Source organism: Panthera onca, chromosome E2, assembly GCF_046562875.1.
Source record: "Panthera onca isolate mPanOnc1 chromosome E2, mPanOnc1 haplotype 2, whole genome shotgun sequence".
Taxonomy (NCBI): domain Eukaryota; kingdom Metazoa; phylum Chordata; class Mammalia; order Carnivora; family Felidae; genus Panthera; species Panthera onca.
In genome coordinates this window covers 25,568,058-25,587,422 of record NC_138353.1, presented here as the reverse complement: position 1 = coordinate 25,587,422, position 19,365 = coordinate 25,568,058, and the positions used below count along the sequence as shown (strand labels likewise).

The window sequence follows — 19,365 nt, the reverse complement described above, 5'->3', positions numbered from 1 at the left end:
AAGGCCATGGGGACACAGAATGGTAGCAATGGTTAGACAATGAATCTGATGACTGGAATAGTGCTCTAAAGAACAAACTTTTTGTAACAAGTTAACATTTTATCTATTAAAAAACAGGTTAAGATTATATCCATATATAGTGGGATGTACAGTTGGCTTATGAGACACTAAATCTTTTATGAGTCACTACCAGAACAATTTAAAAAATGAAGTAGAATAACCTTTCTTTCATCAAGAAAAGCTGGGTTTTGGAGTAGAGAACAGGGGATGGGAAAATATCTCAAGGAAAATAATTTTCTGATTCTTGTACAAAATCATTTTATTACATTACAAAAATTCAATATACTTTAAACAAGCAAAGATAGGAAACAACCATGTGCAGTAACTAGGGTAGCCATTAGCCACATGTGTCTACTTGCCATGTAGTTAGTCTAAAGTAAAATGAACTTTCAGTGTAAAATACGTACCACTTTTGAAGACTTAACAAAAATTTAAGAATAGCTCCTTAATAATTGTTTATATTTATTACACGTTGAAATAAAGATATTTAAGTATATTGCATTAAGTAAAATACATTATAAAAACTAATTTTGTCTGCTGTTTTTAACGTAGCTACTGGAAATTTGAAATTACACACACAAGTGACTCACATTATATTTCTATTAAACAGACCAACTGTAGAGGCTGGAAAACAAACAAACAAATATAATTTCCCAGCCTGCCTCCTTAGCTAGAAGTAGCCTTATATAAGGCATAAGCAGGAGTGTGCTAGAGATTTTTGGGAAAGCCTTTGAGGTTTCTGATACAAAAGGCTATTTCAGATGAAAAATACCTAACATACCACTTCTATCAACCTTCTCCCTTCTTTTTTGTCATGATGCCAGTAATTATAGTAGCCATTCTGAGATAATAAAGAGAAACTAACAGACCAAGCAGCTAACTATCTCCAGGCATCATATTATACAAGAAAAACTAAGCACCTTTTCATTTAAGCCACCGTAGTAAATTCCCAAAAGATACAGGATGAATTAGTCTAACATTTCATGTTGAGCTATAATTTTAGAAAGGCCAAAATGAAAGATAAATTTCAATTATTCATAAGATAAACTTTATTAAGTATGACAACCCTAAATTTATTCAATAACAGCCACATACCCAGCAAACATTACAAAAGAATTTCTACATAATTACTTGAGAGTTCCATTTTAGTTTTCTAAAAATTCAAAGATACTAGTTTGGGCAGAAGTAAAAATTGACTGCCTAATAATGAAATCAGTGAAGTGATGAAAAAATCTCAAGGTAATAGTTAAATTTTAACAACTCCTCAAATATACTGCACCAAATAGGTACATATATTCAGCAAAAAAATCATTTATAACAATACTACTGTTATAAAAGAAACATAATGTCCATCAAACAATAGGTGCCACTACCATGTCAAAACACACAACAGGTGTTCACTATACATTTGAGAATGAATGGACAGTAGGCACTTGTAGTTGCATATTTCTGACAGAGGGTATAGAATCTCAGATAGCTATTAAATGTGTTGTTATTCAGAAGTTTAAATGAGACAAAATGGTTGCAGAATATTGAAATTTTTTCTTAAATACAGTTAAAAATACATTGGGACTCCTGGGTTAACTGATCTTATGGAATGGCTAAACTGCAGGATAAAAAGCTGTTGGGAAAAAATGTATAAATAGAAAGTTACATTAAAAATAATTACAATGGGAATTCAACTCACAGAATTGCAATGGTAAAGAACTCAGAAAATCTAGTCATCCATAAAAGCAATAAGAGTATGACAAAAATGAAAATCAACTTTTTCAGAACTCTAGAAATTAAACAAGACCTTACAACAATGTAAAGAACATTTAATCAAGAAAAATCTGTGAAATCTCAGTTGAGTGAGCTTTGGAACATATTAAATTGTCCTATTCCTACTGTCTATCCCAGCTCTTTTGCAGCCTGTGCCACACAATCATAGTAGTCAAGAAAATCAGCAAACTAGCAGCCACCAGAAAGGATATAACAAGTTTGAAACTCTTCCAAATCACCATCTCTGTGAACTGTCATTATTGAATTGTCTGGCAGCTTCTTAAAAATTGGCATCACAGAGCTTATCTTTAAATGACCTGAATCAGAGATTGCACAATGTGCACAGCTTTTGCCCTAGGCATATAACAAAAACAATCAGAGGCAATGATTAAGCACTGCAGCTGCCTGAAACAAACAAACAGAAAAAACCTTTCTTAAGATGGAAAATGAGCTGTACATAGAGGTTTTGAAAATCTCCAACATATTCCTAGAAAGTCAGGAGGCAGTGCACATTTTTAGGGTTATGCCTATAACCAGAAAAGATCTGAGATATAATTAATATCATCACTCTGGCTGAACTTGAGGCTCTGCAAAAGGATAAAATGTAGGCCAAAGGAGATATACTCTCTGTGAAAGCTCTCATGCTGTGCCTCAAACACACACAGAAGACCTTGGGAAAGGCTAGGAGACTTATTTGTTCAAAGCCTTTAAGGATATTCTTGTCTTCAACTGACCCTTAGCTAACTGAGCAAAAATATCAATATCCACATATGACAAAGAATACAAAGTTCACAGAAATTTTTCGGGAAAGACACTAAACAATCAAATAACAGAAACACCATCAACACACCTTAAAGGAGGAGGATCAGATTACCAGAATTGATACATTGTCCATATCTTAAATGTCCAGTTTTAACAAAAAAAATATATGAGGCATACAAAGAAACAAAACATTATGGCCCATATACCTGAATAGGAGAAATTTTAAGCGTCCCTGACAGGGGTGTCTGGGTGACTCAGTCACTTAAGTGTCTAACTCTTGATTTCAGCTCAGGTCATGATCTCACAGTTTTAAGATCAAGCCCCACAATGGGCTCCATGCTGGGCATGTAACCTTCTTAAGATTCTCTCTCTTCCTCTCTCCCTCTGCCCCTCTCCTGCTTATGTGGACACTCACTCTCTCTCTCAAAAAAAAAAAAAAAAAATTAAATATAAAAAAGTATCCCTGATAAAACCCAGACATTGGACATACTAGACAAAGACTTTAAATCAATTATTTTTAATTATTTAAAAAAAAAATTGAATTAAAAAAAAAAGTATCCCTGATAAAACCCAGACATTGGAATTACTAGACAAAGACTTTAAATCAATTTAATTAATTATTTTAAATCAATTATAATCAATTTATTTTAAGACTTTAAATCAATTATGCTCAAAGGGGTGAAGGAAACTATGCACAAAGAACCAAAGATAATTTGGTAAGAACAGTATCTCACAAATAGAGTCAATAAAGAGATAGAAACTACTAACAGGAACCAAAATTAAAATTTGAGTTGAAAGGATAAAAATGAAAAAAAAAGACAAAAATGAGAATAATGGTATTCAATAATTTTACTACAATCACTCCAAGTAGTTCTCCAGTCACCAGGGAATAGAATTATAGATCAATAACAGAGAAAATTGGTACATTCACAAATACATGAAAATGAAAAAATACACTACTAAATAACCAATGAATCAAAGAAGAAATCACAAGGGAAATTAGATGAATGAACAGAATATAATAACATATCAAAAATAATGACATGCAGCAGAGAAGGCTATAGAAAGAAATTTATAACTGAAAATGCCTATATTTGAAAAGCAGAACAAATCTCAACCCAATAATCTAACCTTCTATCTTAAGAACCTAGAATAAGAGCAAACAATTCCATACAAAGCAAATGGAAGTAAACAATTCCAACTAGAGGAGAAACAAATAAAATAGAGAATAGAAAAATAGGAGACAAAATTAATGAAACCAAAAAATTGGTCCTTTGAAAATATTAATAAAACCTGATAAACCTTTAGCTAGACTGATGAAAAAAAGAGGAAATATGATATACAATACTACAATAAAGAATGAAAGAGAGAATATACCAAAACCAACTCAAGAATAAGTAGAAAATCCAAATAGACATATAATAAGTAGACTGACTAAAAGCATAATAAAAAATTTTCCCATAAAGAATAGCCCAGCCCCATCTAGCTTCAGTGGTGAATTAGACCACATGTTTAAAGAATTAAAACCAACCCTTCATAAACTCTTCAAGAAAAGAGGAGGACACACTTCCTAACCCATTCTGTGAGGGCATTATTACACTAATACCAAGTCCAGACAGAGATGTCACAATAAAAAACAAATACAAAACAACAGCAACAAAGTACACATCAATATTCATTAAGAGTATCGATGTAGTGGGGCGCCTGGGTGGCGCCTCAGTCGGTTAAGCGTCCGACTTCAGCTCAGGTCACGATCTCACCGTCCGTGAGTTCGAGCCCCGCGTCGGGCTCTGGGCTGATGGCCCAGAGCCTGGAGCCTGCTTCCGATTCTGTGTCTCCCTCTCTCTCTGCTCCTCCCCCGTTCATGCTCTGTCTCTTTCTGTCTCAAAAATAAATAAACGTTAAAAAAAATTTTTTTTTAAATAAAAAAAAGTATTGATGTAGAAAATACACAAACAATACTAGCAAATGGAATACAACAATACATAAAAAAGGATCATATACCATGACCGAATACTTTTTATCCCAATTTTAGGTTGGTTTGAAATAAAAAAATCAATTGCTACAATATACCACATCAATAGAATAAAATACAAACCACATGATCATCTCAACAGATGCCAAAACAGCATATGAGAAATGAATGCTTTTTCATGATAGAAGCACCCAAGAAATTAGGAAGAGAAGAAAACTTGCTCAGTCTAATAAAGGGTATCTACAAAACAGTCCTCAGGTAACAGCATATGTCCCCCTAAAATCAGAAATAAAACAAGGATGCACACTCTTGTCACTTACATTTAACATTGTATTTGAGGATGTAGCCAGAGAAATTAGGTAAGTTAAAGGTTGAAAAGGCATTTGTTATTAGAAATTAATAAGTACACAATCACTATTTGAAAATGACATGGTATTCTATACAAAAAAATCCTCAGGAATCAATATACATTCCTTTCAGGTACACATGGAGCATTCTTCAGAATAGGTCACATATTAGGTGACCAAACAGGCCTCAACAAATACAAGAAGATTGAAATCATACCATCCACCTTTTCTCACCACAATGCTATGAAACTAGAAATCAACCACAAGAAAAACTCTGGAAAGACCACAAATACACGGAAGTTAGACAACATGCTTACTAAACAATGAATGGATCAACCAGGAAATCAAAGAAGAAATTTAAAAAAAATACGTGGGAAAAAATGAAAATACGCAATGGTCCAAAATCTTCGGGATGCAGCAAAAACAATCCTAAGAGGTGAGTAGATAGCAATACAGGCCTACCTCAAGGAGCAAGAAAAATCTCAGATAAACAACCTAACCTTATACCTAAAGGATACAGAAAAAGAACAACAAATGAAGCCTAAAACCAGCAGGAGGAAGGAAATAATAAAGATCAGAGTAGAAAAAAATGATCTACAAACCAAAACAATAGATCAGTGAAACAAGGAGCTAGTTCTTTAAAAAAAAAAAAAAAATGATACAATTGATAAACCACTAGCCAGACTTATTATAAAAACTATTAAAATGTACACAAGTTCAGCAAGGTTGCAGGATATAAGGTCAATTTAAAAAAATAAAGTATATGCTGAGAAACTTAACAGAAGACCATGGGGGAGGGGAAGAAAAAAAAAAAGAGAGGAAGGGAACTAAACCATAAGAGACTCTTAAAAACTGAGAATAAACTGAGGATTGATGGGGGGTGGGAGGGAGGGGAAAGTGGGTGATGGGCATTGAGGAGGGCACCTGTTGGGATGAGCACTGGGCGTTGTATGGAAACCAATTTGACAATAAATTTCATATTAAAAAAATAATAAAATAAAATGAAAAAAATCAATTATATTTCTATACACTTGGAATAAACAGTTTGAAAAGGAAATTAAGAAATTCCATTTACAATAGCATACAAAAAAATTCAGGAATAAATTTTAAAAAGAAAGGAAAACATATACTGAAAAATACAAAACCTCATTGGAAAAATTAAGGAAGATTTATGACACCTAAAGTACAGGTGGTGAGGAAAATTAGATAAACTGGATTTCACAAAAAGTTTTTTTTTTAATTTTATGCTTCAGAGGACACTATAAATGAAAAGAAATAAAATGAAAAGAAAACCCACAGAATAGAAGAAATGTTTGCAAATTATATATTTGATAAGGGTCTAGTATCCAGGATATATTTACAAAATCCTTATAAGTCAACAATTAAAAGACAAGCAACTCAATTAAAAAGGGGTAAATGATATGAATAGATAATTCCCACAGATAAGCAAATGACCAACACAATATAAAGGATGCTGAACATCAGTAGTAAGAAAAGAAATGCAAATCAAAACTACGAGATATCACTTCACACCCAACAGAATAGCTATAAAACAAAACAAAACAAAACAAAACACAAGAACAAACATTAGGAAGGACACAGAGAAAATAGATGCTCATACATTCCTGATGGGAATATAAAATGATGCATTGACTTTGGCAAACAGTGGCAATTCCTCATAAACATTAACTTCACTTATATGATCTAGCAATTCTACTTCTAGATATATATATCTAGGAGTACTGAAAACATACCTACACACAAACACTGCAACACAAATATCCATAGCAGCATTATTTGTAATAGTCAAAAAGTAGAAATCACCCAAATTTCTAGCAACTGATGGATGGTTAAACAAAATGTGGAATATATATACAATCTAACATATTTAGTCATAAAAATAAAGAATTGATACATGCTATAACAAGGATATATCTTGAAAATAGGCTAGATGAAAAAGCGACACACACAAAGTCAGGTGTTATATGAGTCCCTAAATATCAAATGTCCAAATGAACAAATCCATAGAGAGAAAAAGTAGATCAGTGGTTGACAGGGGGACAGGAGTAAAGGGAAATGGGGAATGACTGGTAATAAGTACCAGTTTTTCTTTTAGTTTCACAATTCAGTGAATACAGTAAAACAAAAAAAATGTTAAAACAATCAGTTATGAAGCACAATAGCCATGGAAGAAAACAAAAAGAAATTACAAAACTGACGAAAGAAAATAGATCATAAAAATAAAACCATAGGTAATCCATACATTGCAGCTATATCAGTTATATCAATCATGGAAGTTAATACAACAATAAAGGACAAAAAAGAAATTTTAAAAATGAGAATTTAAGTAGAAGACATTAATCTAAAAAAAAATCTGGGGCTCCTGGGTGGCTCAGTCTTTTGAGTGTCCAAACTTCGGCTCAGGTCATGATCTCGCGGTTCATGAGTTCGAGCCCTGTGTCGGGCTCTGTGCTGACAGTGAAGAGCCTGGAGCCTGCTTCAGATTCTGTGTCCCCCTATCTCTCCGCCCCACCCCTGCTCGTGCTCTGTCTCTCCCTGTCTTTCAAAAATGAATAAACATAAAAAACAATTTTTTAAATTAAAAATTAAAAAAAATCGAATGCAAATTCTAGCATGAAAAAGTATGATACCTAAAATTAAAAATTCAATTAATAGGCTTCAGTAACCAATTAGATATATAAAGCATGTAAATAATGAATATGAAGCTAAACCAGCAAAAAGAAAAAAAAAAAGGTCCAAATCAAAGTAGAGATAGCAAAAAGGATAGGGAGAAGAATAGAAAAAAGGAGATGAAAGGATATGGGACAAGGTGTAACACATATATATTTGATGTTTCAAAGAAGGAAAATGGAAAAAAGAATGGAGCACAAGCAATATTTGAGTAGATACTAGCTGAGACTTTTCCAAATCTTATGAAAGACATTGAGCTTATTAAACTTGAAGACTTCTGTAAGTACCAAGAAAGATTATAAATACAAAGAATAGCACAACTAGCACATCTTAATAAAACTATTAAAAATCAAAAAGAAAAACATATCAAAGCCGCTCAAGAAGACAATGTTTTCATAGAAGCAACAAGAGGATTGCAGTTGATCTATATAAAAAAATGGAAGACAGAAGATAATGTAATGACATATTTAAAGTATTCAAAAAAATAACCTAAAATACATTTCAAAAATTAAATAAAAACAAAGATATTTTCAGAAAAATAATAAGTAAGGAATAGAGAATGATTCCAGACAGAATATCCTAGGAAAGAAAGATGATCATCATAACGGTACATATGAAGGTATATGTATATAAATGGATATACAGTTCTTTATTGTGGTATAGAGCAATAGTGCTAATGTTTTATGCAGTTTAAAATATATGTAGAATTAAAATAAATGCCAACAATAATATGGAATGCTAAAAGATGCTAAGGGTTTTGAATGGTCTGAAAGGATAGTATGATTTCTACAGTTACCACTAAAACAATAACAAAAGAAAGTCTAATGAATTAACAGAAGGAGGGATGCTACACTAATGAATACTTAATAAATGCAAAAGAATGTAAGAAAGAAAAAAAGTACAAAGAATAGATGGAACCAACAACAAATAGAAATATGAAAAGACTGAAAACAAGATACATCAAAATTTACATTAAATTATAAATGAACTAAGTACTCCAATTAAAAGGAAAAGATTACAGACTGGATTTTAAAAACAGCAATAATTATATGATGCTTACAAAGGATACACTATGCAAATACTAATCAAAACAAACTGGTCCAGGTACAAAAAGTAGATTGTAAGAAAGAAATTTTATGAGTTGAAACAGGACAGTCCCAACTCAACAAAAAAGTATAACAATTTAAAATCATATGCATGTAATTTTAAATATACATACATACACATATGTGTGTATACATACATAAGTCAAAACGTTTCAGAATTAAATGGAGAAAAACATTCACAATCATAGTAGGAGACTGAATGAACATAACAGAAAATTGCACCACACATAAAAGTTATAAATAGCCTGATTAACAGAGTATAGCCAGAAGTATCTTTGTCATGTTTCCAGGAAATACTAACCAATAATGACCATATGCTGGATCAGAAGCAAATCACAAAAAAATTTAAAGGATTGTAACTATATAGAATATGTTCTCTGACCACTGTAGATTTATACTACAAGTCATATTAAAAAGACAGAAAATCTCTTCCAAGTGATTTCCACTTGGAAAGATTTCCAAGACAGAAAATCTTCTCCAAGTGTCTGGAAATTAAGAAATACATTTTTAAATAGCTCACTGGGAAACTGTGCATCATAATGGTGACTGGAAAATATTTTTACTGAATGATAATAAAAGTATAACTAACTTTTAGAATACAACAGAGGGAATATTTAAAGTATTAAACATATACATTAGGCAGAAGAAAATCTAAAAATCAATGATCTGAATTTCCATAAAAAGAAAAACCTTGAAAGGAGATAAATTAAATATAAGGAAAGAAGAAAGGAAATAAAGATATGAGTAGAAATGGATGAAACAAAAACATACAGTAGAGAAACTCAACAAGGCTAAAAAACTGGTTCTTTAAAAAGACTAATAAAACTGAAAAAACTGTAAGACCAATCAGAAAAGAGATATCACAAATTATCAAATTTAGGAACTGAAAATAGGACATCATTACAGAACCAACAATTGTTAAAATGATAAAAGGATATTATGAAAAAATTTATGCCAATGTATTTGAGGATTTAGATTGAAAGAAAATTTTCTTGTAAAACATAATTCACTGCACCTAAAACCCCCCACATAATGGGTCAGTAATAAGTGGAGCTGAGATCAGTAAAAGTACTAAATTATATTTGAAACTTTTTATTTCTTCAAGTCACCATATATTAAGAACTGTAATTTAATACTTGTTTTCTTTTTGTTAAAAATTTTTTTTTTAAGTTTATTTATTTTTGAGACAGAGAGAGACAGAGCATGAACGGGGGAGGGTCAGAGAGAGTGGGAGACACAGAATCAGAAGCAGGCTCCAGGCTCCAGGCTCTGAGCCATCAGCCCAGAGCCTGATGCGGGGCTCGAACTCACGGACCGCGAGATCGTGACCTGAGCCGAAGTCGGACGCTTAACCGACTGAGCCACCCAGGCGCCCCAGTACTTGTTTTCTTAAATATATGTTTAATAAAGGTCAAAGAAACAAAGTAAAAAAATATACTTGATTCTTTTAATATATTTTTTTTAAATTTTAAAATGTGAAGTTCAGTAAACTGGCATCACTAAAATTTGGTTAATAACACCCAGGAAGACTATAAGACGCCAAGACACCTCAGAAAAAGAGTACCTAAGAAGAAATAAAAGCATCTGGAAAACTAGGCTGCATCACAGCAAACATGACATAGCTATATTTTCTCATTTAACATTCACAACAAAAGAATATTGGGGTATGCTCAAATCTCTAAAATTTCTCATATATAAGGGGCTACTGGGTTCAATTTTCACATATAATTTTCCCATTTGGGTTAAAATAAACAAAAAGTGATAATATACACTCTGATTTGTTAGAAACGATTATGCTTGCTCATTAGTCTAACACAAAAAGCTCTAAATATTCTGACATCCAAAATAGTTTTTATCATTTATATATAAGCTATAAATTCCTGTAATTAAGATGACTAATACATGATGAAATATTCTTTCATACATAGGCAGGACTAAGGAATAATTTATTAAGTCACAATTGTGGTTTGCTGTACCTAAACTGTTAATGCAAACAATATTTTTTACCTAAACAGATGTCGTGCTGAATACCTGCTTTCCTGAGAGTTAGAAATTTGGTACTTGCTAGGTAGAAGGTGTTCACGTTACTAGACCCCAGTAAACACCTTGGGCAGTAACTCCCTAATGAGCTTACATGGTAGAGACAAGGTTTCAGATATGTTGTCACAATTTGATGCTGGAGGAATTAAGCATGTTCTGTATGACTGCATCACGAAAGGACTATTAAAAGCTTGAACCTGTTTTTTCCCAGGCTTTGCTTCATGTGCCTTTTCCTTTGGCTGAGTTTGCTTTATATTCTTTGTCTATAATAAATCTCATCCACGACTATGACAACATGACAAGTCCTGCGAGTTTTTCCAGGACTCTCTCATCAACTTAGGGGTGGCCTTTGGGACCCCTGACACAGCACTACTTATTTATTTTCAAGTTACATTGAAGTAAAATTACAAGAGGGCTAAGAATCTATAATCCAGTATGACTGACTTGGTTCAAAGTCTATCCCATTTCCATGATCTCTTTTCAAGAAAACTTCTCAGTAAAGTGATTTTCTTTTCTCCCCTTCTCCTCCAATCAGGGTTACTGTTCCCACTGAAACTTTTCCTATCAAGTTCACCAGTGACTTCAGTAATGTTTGCATCATTCTTACTTATGCCTGTTGTCGTGGAATAATTATTAATGGTGTCCTCTTTCACTATCAAAAATGTCCTGGTTAAAAAAGGAATTATGTGGTCACCCCATGAATGACTACAGTGCTAAAAACAATGATCAATTCTTAGTCCTCACCTTATTTGACCTCTGGACATTACTGGATAGTTGATTATTTCCTTTTCCTAGAAGCACTTTCTTTGGTTAGCTTCTAGGATACCCCATTCCCTTGTTTACCAGTGAGCTCTCCTCCTCAAACTGCTTTGCTGGATACTATTGTTATTTCCCATATCCAGTGTGCCCAGGGTTTACTCCTTCCCTCTTCTAGCTATAGTCATACTCCAAGTAATCTCATTTAGTCCCTTGGATTTAAACATCTGAATAATGACTCCCAAATTCATATTGCCACCCCTGCCTTCTCTCTTCGACTTCTAAGTAGGCTATCCACCTGCCCATGTGATCTCTCTTTTAGTGTCTAATAGGCACCTAAAATTCAACATATCTAAAACCAAGCTCCCAATTCCTACCCATATCACCACTACACAGCCAAACCTCTTCTCCCATCTTCTCTACTATGTCAGTTAATAATATTATCCAGTTTTTTTAGACCCACAAATGTTGTGTGATCTTTAACTTTTTCTCTCATACTACTTATCTAGCCCATAAGCTAATTTTGTTGGTACCACCTTTATTTCATATCAAAAATGAAATATCTTCCACTGCCATCATGCTAGTCCAAGCTATAAATATTCTTCCCCCTGGCTATTAAAATAACTGAACTGGTCTCCCTTATTCCAATCTTGCCCTCTTATAGTCTATTCTCCACATGGAAACCAAAGTAAACCCTTTAAAACATAACTCTAATCATACCACTAACTTAAAAGCTCCCATGGCATCCTACCACACTTGAAATAAAATTCCAAGTTCTCATCACAGCATCTGACTACTCAGAAGTAATCTCTACTACTCTCTGACCATCTACTCACTCCAATGATAAAACCTTCTAGCTATTCCTCAATCACAGCAACCACATTCAATCTTGAAGGCTTAACACTTTTCTTTTCCTCTTTGAAGTGTTCTTCCTCTTATATTTGCACAACTTGTTACCTTATTTCATGAAGGTATTTGCTCAAGTGTTCTTTTTCAGAAAAGCCTAAAACTCAGTAGAGTCCTGATAACTCTACTTAAAAAAGTTTTATAATTTTATTTCTATTTTCCCCTTACACTCAAATAATTTATATGTCACTACCTGATACTGTATATTTAATCATTTATTAATTCTATTTTCCTCACTAGAATGTGGACTTCATGACGTTAGAGACTAATCTCTTTTTTCACTGCCATTTTCTCAATGTTTAGTCCACTGTAGAAACTCAGTAAATATTTGTCAAATAATTGCATTATTCATGGAAGGGTGCATAAATGAATACAGGCATCTGTACATATATAAATCTGTAAGCCCTGAGTCCTACCAGCTGCCCACATTACTTGAACATGATGATGTCACTTGACATGTGTCATACATATCTGCTCAAGGTAAACAAAGATATAAGACTTACTGTCAGTATAGAAAATGACTCTATTGCCAGACCACACAGTTTAAATCCCAGCCCTGCCACTGACTGCAGAAAAGACCTTGGACAAGCCACTTACTGGCTCTTTGCATTACCTTTGTCATTCAAATGAAGATAGAAACTATACATACCTGATAGTGTTGAAAAGATTAAATGAATTTATATATATGCAAATCACTTTGAACAGTGACAACATATAATAAATGCTATACAAACGTTAGCTGTTATTATTGTTATGTATAATTTTGAGAAATAAGAATAATAGTATCTTTCTATTTTTAGAGAAAAGTATCTGTAAATAGTTTGAGTAACATTCAGTTTTCTGTGTACATTGCTGACATGCAGGAACTAAGCATATCTTGTAACATCTCTAAAATTACTCAAAGAGATTTACTCTAACTTTTAAAAGACAGAGACCCCTCAAATTCAGCCTGTAAACCACTTCATACCAAAAAACAGCATCTATAACATAAAAGTAACTGTACAATAAACAGAAGCAAAAAAACTGCTAGTATTATAATAAAACATGCACACAAAGCAAAAGTCAAAACTCAGTAAATAATAGGAGTAAGAAAAATAATGACTATTTTTAAAATTAAAAATAAGTTTTAGTGTGTGAGGAAAAAAAATCGTATCATAAAAAAGTCTCTAACAAAGTTCAACTAAAACTATTGCTTAGAATGCTGGCTCCCAATCTTATCCAAATCCCACTAGGCTAGGTCATAAAAAACACTGTACTACCATCATGCTTTCTTGAATCACTTCCTGTGGAGGAAGCTACTTGCCATATTGTAAAGACACTCAAGCAACTCTTTGGAGAGGCCTCTTGCCAACAGCCATGTGAGTGAGTCACCTTACAGGTGGGTCCTCTAGCCTCAGGAAAACCTTCAACAACCTGACTGACAGCTTCAGTGCAACAAATGAGAGACTGCATCTCAGCACCACCCTGCATAGCTGCTCTCAAATTCCTAACCTACAAAAACTATCAGATAATAAATGTTTATTAATTTTAAGCCACTAAATTCTGAGATAATTTCTCATACGTCAGTAGAGACTTAATAGATTAAGAAAGAAATTCCATGAGTCATTCAATCTGAAAACATCTGAAAAAAGCTTCTAGGTCAGATGGTAGAAAGTATATTTGCAAAAAAAAAAGTAAATGACATGAGAGGCAGTCCTAAAGGAGACTCATCCAGGTCTCACGTTGAATAAGCACATGCCTTTTGAACAGCATTTTTATTAGAAGACTTACAATCTGAAGAAGTAACTGACCATTCCTGAATAAACAAGTTTTCATTCATGGAAATAATATTCAAATATATTTGTCTAAATCATGGAAAGAGCCCAAATGTCCATCAACTGATAAATGGATAAAGAAGATGTGGTTTATATATACAATGGACTACTACTTGGCAAAAAGAAACAGTGAAATCCTGCCATTTGCAACAATGTGGATGGAACTGGAGGGTATTATGCTAAGTGAAATATATCAAAGAAAGACAGACATCATATTTTTTTGCTCATAAGTGGAACTTGAGAAACTTAACAGAAGACTACGGGGGACAGTTTCAAACAGAGAGGGAGGCAAACCCATTAGAGACTCTTAAATTCAGAGAACAAACTGAGGGTTAATGACAGGTGCAGGGAGAAGGAAAAATGGGTAACAGGCATTGAGGAGGACAACTGTTAGGATGAGCACTGGGTGTTGTATGTAAGTGATGAATCACAGGAATCTATATCCCTGAAACCAAGAGCACGCTGTGTACACTGTATGTTAGCTAACTTGACAATAAATTATATTAAAATATAAGAGAACTGGAGCATGCAGGACTATTTCACAAACTTCTGTCAATTCAATTGGCTTGATAGACCATTCCAAGTATTACCCCCAATTAATTCTTATTTCTCCTTAAATTTTAAGATTGTAAGAAGACTATCTGAGGTTAGTTTTTTTCTAAAATGATAGGACATTATGACTTGTGACCCATCGTTAAATAATACCAAAATTAGGGGCACCTGGGTGGATCATCGTTTAAGTGTCCAACTTGGGCTCAGGTCATGATCTCCCGGTTTGTAAGTTTGAGCCCTGCGTCGGGCTCTGTGCTGACAGCTCAGAGCCTGGAGCCTGTTTCAGATTCTGTGTCTCACTCTCTCTCTGCCCCTCCCCTGCTCATAGTCTATCTCTCTCTCCATGTCTCAAAAAATTAAAAAAAATTATTTAATAAATAATGTTTAATAATAAACATTAAGATAAAAATTTAATAAAATTTAATAATAAAAATTTAATAATAATAAATTAGTCATATAACAGCATGACACTGGAAAAGGGATATTAGAATCTATATGGGTAGTTTTTTCCACTTCCATGTATAAAGATTTATCCAATATAACATAACACTGAGACATATAATTAACAGATTTAATATCTTAATTAAAAACAAAAGCAAATCTAGGGGAGCATGGGTGGCTCAGTGGGTTAAGCATCTGACTTTGGCTCAGGTCATTATCTTGTGGTTTGTGAGTTCAAGTCCCACATCAGGCTCTGTGCTGACAATTCAGAGCCTGGAACCCGCTTCAGATTCTGTGTCTCCCTCTTTCTGCCCCTCCCCTGCTCATGCTCTCTCTCTCTCTCTCACTCAAAGAATAAATAAACATTAAAAAAAATTAAAAAATTAATAAATAAAAGCAAATCTAAAACTTAAGAAGGGAGAACAAAATTTTAACCTTGTATATCTTCACTTTCAAAGTCCTCTTTAATATTTATAGTTGTGGGGTCGCCAAACTGTGGTTTTCAACCTTTTAAGAAAAAATTATCTTAAACATAAAGGAAAAAATCATTTGTTATACAAATTGGGGGGTGGGTCCTTGATTTTTTAAATAAAGTAAGTTTCTCTGGACCCATTTCTGAATGATTCTTGTTTCTTTTAATCTACTTTTAGGAAATTTATTTGTGGAAAATGTCATGAAACAAGACATTGAATTACATGTGGTAGTTCATTACATTTCTCCACTCCAACAAATGTGAGTTATCTCCATTAACAGAGGGAAGGACAGACTTAGGTGAACTTTATGGTGTATATATATATATATATATGGTGTGTATATATATATATATATATATATATATATATATATATATATAAAAGACTTATAAACTTTTATTAAAATATGTAACTTTAACATACATTATGGGTTTCTGTCCAGATAAAGAAGAGAAAGCAAGTAAGAGTGCCAGGAAAGAACTATAGAAGGTTGCCTCTTTCACAGTTTTTTATTTATTTGTTTATTTTATTTAATTTTTTTAAAAAGTTTATTTATTTTGTGACAGAGAGACAGCGTGAGGAGGGGAGGAGCGGTGAGAGAGGGAGACACAGAATCCGAAGTAGGCTCCAGGTTCTGAGCTGTCAGCACACAGCCCATGCGGGACTCGAACTGACAGACCATGAGATCATGACCTGAGCCGAAGTCCTACGCTCAACCGACTGAGCCACTCAAGCACCCCCACGGTTTTTTTGTTTTTTTTTTTCCTTTAAATAAAAATCCAATTTGCAAAAGTTCATGGCAATACTTCTATAGACACCAATTTATACTGGGTAACCACAAGACATGGCACATGAAAATACGCTAATGTTCCTGCCTTTAGGAAATATGTTCCCCAGCAAGATTCATGGGCTCAAACACTGGCACTCACTATTTTACACACCACCGTAAGAAGCATACCCTTAAGACAATGGTCTTGGGGCGCCTGGGTGGCTCAATTGGTTAAGCGTCCAATTTAGGCTTAGGTCATTATCTCCCAGTTTGTGAGTTCGAGTCCCGCACCGGGCTCTGTGCTGACAGCTCGGAACCTGGAGCCTGCTTCGGATTCTGTGTCTCCCCCTCTCTCTCTGCCCTTCCTATGCTTGTTCTGTGTCTCTCTGTCTCTCTCTCTTAAAAATAAATAAATAAACGTTAAAAAAAAAAAAAAGACAATGGCCTTTTCCTTAAGGAAATACAATATGGGTACAAAGTGTATAAAAACAAGTGAATCGGGAAAGATATGATGATAAGCTGTTAAATTAAGGAAAATGATTCATTAAAAAATAGGGGCGCCTGGGTAGCTCAGTCGGTTAAGCATCTGACTTCAGCTCAGGTCATGATCTCACAGTCTGCAAGTTCGAATCCCATGTCAGGCTCTGTGCTGACAGCTCAGAGATTGGAGACTGCTTCAGATTGTGTCTCCCTCTCTCTCTGCCCCTCATCTGCTCACACTCTCTCTCTTAAAAATAAACACACAAAAATTTTTTTTTAAATAAACCAAAGTGTCGACAGTATGTATATTACGTGTCTGTGTGTGTGTGTTGGGTATGTATGTAAACTCTGTAGTCTTCAATCCTAAAAAAATAAAGATTTGGGTAAATTAAAAATTTGACAGTAAACAGAGAAAGGTCTATAGGTTGTCCTGAGATATGATGTGGTTGGGAATGAAGAAAAGAGGCAGGGCTACAAACCTGCCATTCGGGGTATAGGTTATAATTAAAAAGAAATGGTTCCAAGTTGTACTATCTTACAAAGGATTCACTTCTCTGAAATAATTAGAGAGAAGGAATTTCATTCTCTGAAAGATTCTACGCAGGACCATTTATTGCTTCTCGATATAATTTCTGACACAGTACATGCAAACTCAAGGAAAAAGATGGTGTGCCTCAATAACATGTTTTGTTATTCTAGGATTTTAAGTATACATGTTAAAGGCCTATTGAAATTTGTTACATAAAAATTTTATATCTACTGAATAGAAACTGTAAGGGTAAGGAAAAAAATAAGAAAAAAAAAGAGAAAAGAAAGCTTAAGAAGAAGATATCAAAATTGCTTAAGTATATTCAAATCATATAAAAAAGAATGGAAAGGGTAAAGCAGTATCACATTTTTGAAAACTGTCAGTTGATAACTGAAGATTTAAAATAAACTATGGTAGTTATGGAGAAAGCAAAAAATAAAATGTTAAAAATTAAAAATTAAGACAAACTGCCAAACAAAACAATGTTACCACTAACTAAAGCAATCTTACCACTACTATCAGTGACATTACTGGGAAGCCACTTGCAATTTTCGATGTTAGTTGTTGCTTCTAATAATGGATATCTTGGAATTTCTTAGAAAAACTCTATGTGCTGGTTCTAGGAGCCTTTCTGTCCTTAGTCAGAATCAAGCTTCTTCCATTTGTTTTGTGTTTTAGGATGCTGCTTAAATTGGTCTGAAATAGGACTCTTCCACATCTTCCCCAACCCAAAATCTCTGAATACCACTATTTCACAATACTATAAAAACTGAGAACTATTTGGATGAAATAAAACATGTAATTCTTTGAGAGATCAAACAGAAGAAACCGTAAGTGGGTACTATTAATTACTTCTTTACTATTTATCTGAACATCTAAATAGACTCTCCTTACTATTAAAAAAACACAACTGGAAGGATGTAAAAGACTATACACTACTGGAGGACAGGACTACATATACCATTTCACAGCACCCTCACTGCAGTCCCATGATGACTGGGGTGTTAATTTTATAATACATTTGTTCTCCCTGAATGGATCATCGCACAGAAATAATAACAAGTATATATAGCATACCTGCTCTTTGATGGAGTCTTACTCTATGTACCATTTCAACAATAAAAACGTTTTGCTCCCACTGTGGCATATTTCAAAATGTGTCAGCATGCGCATCTGTTCAAGCATTAGTGCCTATGAAAGGGATGCTTTTCATCTTTTTAAATTTTCTAATAAGAACATTGTATTGATTTTTTAAAAAAACATCAAGAAACCTACTGAGGTTCCCACAAAAAAAATATATAAGTATCTTTTTACTTTTAAAAAGATGGATTACAAAAAGTAACAATATGAAAAAAAAAAAGACAAAAAAACTCTAAGAAAATTTGCAAATGCTATTTTACCTTCACTGTTACTAAAATTTTCTGAAAGTTACAAGTTTTTATTTCATTCAGATCACCTGAAGCAGAGACTTCATAGGTGTAAAGCTTTGCAATCTTCATATATTTCATTCATTTAAAAAAATTTTTTTTTAACGTTTGTTTATTTTTGAGACAGAGAGAGACAGAGCATGAATGGGGGAGGGTCAGAGAGAGGGAGACACAGAATCTGAAAAAGGCTCCAGGCTCTGAGCTGTCAGCACAGAGCCGGACGCGGGGCTTGAACTCACTGACCGTGAGATCATGACCTGAGCCGAAGTCGGACGCTTAACCGACTGAGCCACCCAGGCGCCCCATTTCATTCATTTTTAAAGTGCTTCGCATTGAAAATATAAACATTCTTGATCCCAGATCCAAAATCCAATATCTGATTATATGAATAAGTCATTTATAAAATAAGTTTTAAAAAGGAAAAGGAAAAAAGATATTTTCAGAGATGAAATTTAGTACTAGAATTTGGGAAATTC

The 19,365-nt window shown here is 33.6% G+C and overlaps 1 protein-coding gene across 6 annotated transcripts in view; it reads right to left on the bottom strand.

Annotated features, from left to right (window-relative positions):
- The window catches only part of PHKB (phosphorylase kinase regulatory subunit beta), a 265,144-nt gene that overhangs the window by 170,739 nt on the left and 75,040 nt on the right, over positions 1–19,365 (bottom strand). The gene's annotated exons all lie outside the window — the stretch shown is intronic.